This window comes from Phoenix dactylifera, chromosome 3 (assembly GCF_009389715.1).
Source record: "Phoenix dactylifera cultivar Barhee BC4 chromosome 3, palm_55x_up_171113_PBpolish2nd_filt_p, whole genome shotgun sequence".
Classification (NCBI taxonomy): domain Eukaryota; kingdom Viridiplantae; phylum Streptophyta; class Magnoliopsida; order Arecales; family Arecaceae; genus Phoenix; species Phoenix dactylifera.
Window position 1 is genome coordinate 9,134,904 of NC_052394.1, and position 3,731 is coordinate 9,138,634.

The 3,731-nt window shown below is 41.5% G+C and overlaps 1 protein-coding gene across 1 annotated transcript in view; it reads left to right on the plus strand.

Moving 5' to 3' along the window:
• Positions 1-3,648: 3,648 nt before the first annotated feature.
• LOC120110065 (DNA-directed RNA polymerase subunit beta''-like) overlaps positions 3,649-3,731 on the plus strand; it is a 5,308-nt gene continuing 5,225 nt past the window's right edge. Inside the window, exon 1 of the mRNA XM_039124009.1 lies at positions 3,649-3,731. This exon is cut by the window's right edge and continues 616 nt beyond it. The gene's annotated coding sequence lies outside the window, so the exon portion shown is untranslated.

Below are 3,731 nucleotides of genomic sequence, written 5' to 3' on the forward strand. Positions count from 1 at the left end.
GAATCACTATTTTTCAGCATATGTCAGCGACAACTACAATGATTCCAGGACAGGTCTTAGAGACTTTAATGCAGATATCTTTGCTGAATTCACAGGTTTGTTTCCCTTTCACTGGTAATAGGTTGATGGAGGCAGTATTTGATCTCTAACCAATGGCTGATAATGCATTGCAGTTTCTAAGAACATAACACCCATTCTACAGGTAAAATGGGTAAACCAGCATTGCTTCTTTTATTTCATTGCTTGATATGGCTAACTTGTTTTTCGAAATCAGCTTATTCCAATGCATGCACCAACAGAGCCATTTTTTATTCACCCACCTTTCGAGTCAGTCGAAAAATCGCAGCAGCTTTAACAGATGATATTCCTACGACTTCCTTTTCTGTCCGGCCCTTGAGGTACTAACTAACATGTATGTATTTTCAGTGGATTTTTGTCCTACACTTCCAGCTCGTATCTTCGCATCTTGCCTTTAGGTTTTATCGACTTGCATGCAATGCTTCCTCACAATTTAGTCTTCCCTAAGAATAGCATGTACCGTTTCAACAATTCTTTGGTTTGCCATGCATTCTCACTAAAGCAATAGGTCGCGAAATGTGGCAAAAGGAAGGAAAATCCATAAATACCAAAAGTAGGATATCCAGGCACAGCGGCATTTTGATACCACCAGAGACGAAAAAAAAAAATTCTAAGAAATCAAAAAAATTGAAAAATTGGATCTATGTCCAACGGATCACACCCACCAAGAAAAAGTATTTTGTTTCGGTTCGGTCCGTAGTCACATATGAAATAGCTGATGGGATAAATTTAGCAACACTTTTCCCTCGGGATCTCTTGCAGGAAAAGGATAATGTCCAACTTAGAGTTGTCAATTATATCCTTTATGGAAATGGCAAGTCAATTCGAGGAATTTATCACACAAGTATTCAATTAGTTCGGACTTGCTTAGTATTGAATTGGGACCAAGAAAAAAATGGTTCTATAGAAGAGGTTCATGCTTCCTTTGTTGAGTAAAGTAATAGTAATAAGAACTGTGTCGTGTAACTTCATTCAAAAATTAAATTATATTTAAGTAATTTTGGAATAAAATAAAAAAATTGGATTTGAAAAGAATTTCAATTTTGATCATTTCTTGACTTCTTCTCCTTCCTTCTGTAGACTGAACGAGGACAGCGGTAAGGGAAAGTGAAGTCCAGTATGTAGACACAATCCTACTTACTGTTAAAGCATACGATTTGTTTGCCTTGCTTGGAGACTCGGCCTCATATCCTACTGAGCTGCGAGTGAGGCAGCCGAACGAGGAAGGCGAAGACTATTCTGTAATGCCTTGCCTTGAGCAGCTAAGGGAGGCCTTGGCAGCACCAGAAGAAAGATGAAAGTTCCGAACCAGCTCATTGGTATGTCCAATTTCAATCGATCTTAATTAATATTAATCCCTCGTTACTGCCCATAAGAGAAGTAATAGGTAGGGATGACAGGATTTGAACCCGTGACATTTTGTACCCAAAACAAACGCGCTACCAAGCTGCGCTACATCCATAACTAACAAAATGAAATGCAAAATTAGATGGGACTTGCTTCTGGTTTTCAACCGGCCTCAGATCCGACCGGTCTTTTTTTTTTCTAAAACGTTATTTTTGATGCTAACTCAACAGTGGAGTATACTCAGCCTTAAGTGTGTCTATGCTCTTGTACAACACATTCTGCTGAAGCAAGCCCAATCCTTTTTTGGTAAGACCCGCATAAAAATATGCCGCTGACGTGGGTAAAGCTAAAGCAACAGTAGTATTTATATCATTCGTAGGCGCAGCTAACTCCCCATGAGGTTTTTTCCCTTCTGTTAAAAGACTTTTCTATTTGCTTTTTCGCTTCCATAATGGGACCCTACTCTTTCTTTTAGGCTCAATAGCATCCCAATTCAGTTATTTCAACTACATCGAATGATCTTTCGAATTGGTCAAGACTCTCTAGTTTATGGCCGCTTCTATATGGTACCAGTTGTTGTTTCATTGAATTTGCTTCATTAATAGGCTCGCGATTCGACTTTGACCGTTATGGATTGGTACCAAAATCGAGTCCTTCTCCCCGAATCTGCCAATCCTATCTTTCGATCTGGAGATCGAACTAAATAGGAATCTTTCCCTACTTTTGGTATCTTGAAGGGTATTCTATTATGATCTGCAGTAGTAGGTACCCATGGTCTCAAACAATATGCAGCTGATGTGTTCTGCATGTGGTTTTCTCTCAATTGCTTGTTCCTTTAAGAAACTTTCCTTTAGTGATAATTACCTAGGCTAATAAGAAGTAGAGAATCTATACCCTCTACTTACCTAACAGAGGGACGAGGGCTCTCTCTCTCCACTTCACCACCGGATACTGTATGGAAAAAAACTAAAGATTTCTTATCCCGAACTTAGGAATAAACCAGTATCCGGGCAATTGTCCGAATACTTCTCCTGTTGTTCTGTTTCCTTTCCTCCCTTTCCTTAAAGCTGAAAATCCGGGAAACCGGATTTCAGAGTATAGGAAGATTCCCCCTGAGGGGGACGAGGCCGTAGGCCGAAGGGGGGTAAGAATATCCTATAAAAGATAGGAAGGGGAGGGGGTTCGGGGGAGGGGAAACCTTCCCTTCCCCAGAAATCTTTAAAGTTTCCCGAACCTAAGAGAGGAAACCGTACCTAAAGAGAATACTCTCCTCAGGACGCTTCTTCCAGTCCCTCATAACAACCGGAACATCGAACAGATCCTGAAGTTTCGGGTCTGTGTCTAGGACTTCTTCCATTTCTTAATGTCTTTCTTTTTTTTTGTTCTGAAAAAACAAGGGCAGAGCAAGAGCAAGAATTTGACGTGCTTCCGTACATCACCATAACTGCCTCCACGCAGCCCCTCAAGGCAACATAACTCCTATTGTGCCTACCAAGCCTCCAAATATACTAAAGCATCAAGTATCAAAAATTTGAACTCCCATAGGCGCTTTCGCCCGCCCCTGAATAAGCAGTAAGGCGTGGGCGCGTTGGAACGATCCCGCTTTGAAAGCTCAACCTAGGTATCAAAATTCCACTTTTGGTATTTATCCAATCAGGATAAATACCAATTCCATAACGAAGAGAGCAGTTCGAAAGGTTGACCTATTCGGGAATCTCCGGATCTATGCTTATTTTCAACTCCCCGAAGCATTTCGTCGCTTGCTACGCCCTTCCTCGTCTCTGGGTGCCTAGGTATCCACCGTAAGCCTTTCCTCGTTTGAACCTCGCCATTAACGTTAAGGCTATGCCATCCTAAGGTGTTGCTAAATGGAAGGATCTTATCAACGTCCATGAATGATAAATCGGGCCGTCAGAGCGGGACTTCTTTGGTAAAAAGAACTTGAATAACTTCGTTTTTCTGGAGGAGTCGTCATTCATTTTCAGGTCCTGTCGTGGGACTGCCTGTGACTCAGGGGATGATGAAGTTGCGGCATCCTGAATTTCTCTCCCCTGGATCCGGGAATAGCGATATGAACTAAATGTCCTGCCCAAGCCAAGGAACTTACTCCGAAAAGTCCTGACAAATGATGATTGAGACGAGATTCGGCATTTTTGAACCACGAAACACTTGGTTTCCATCTGGGTTGTAGATGTAACCAACCCGCTATTAAGGATATAGCAGAAAGAAATAATAGAAAAAGAGCTCCTGTATAAAGATCCTCATTGGTGCGCAATCCGATTGTATACCACCACTGATAAACACCG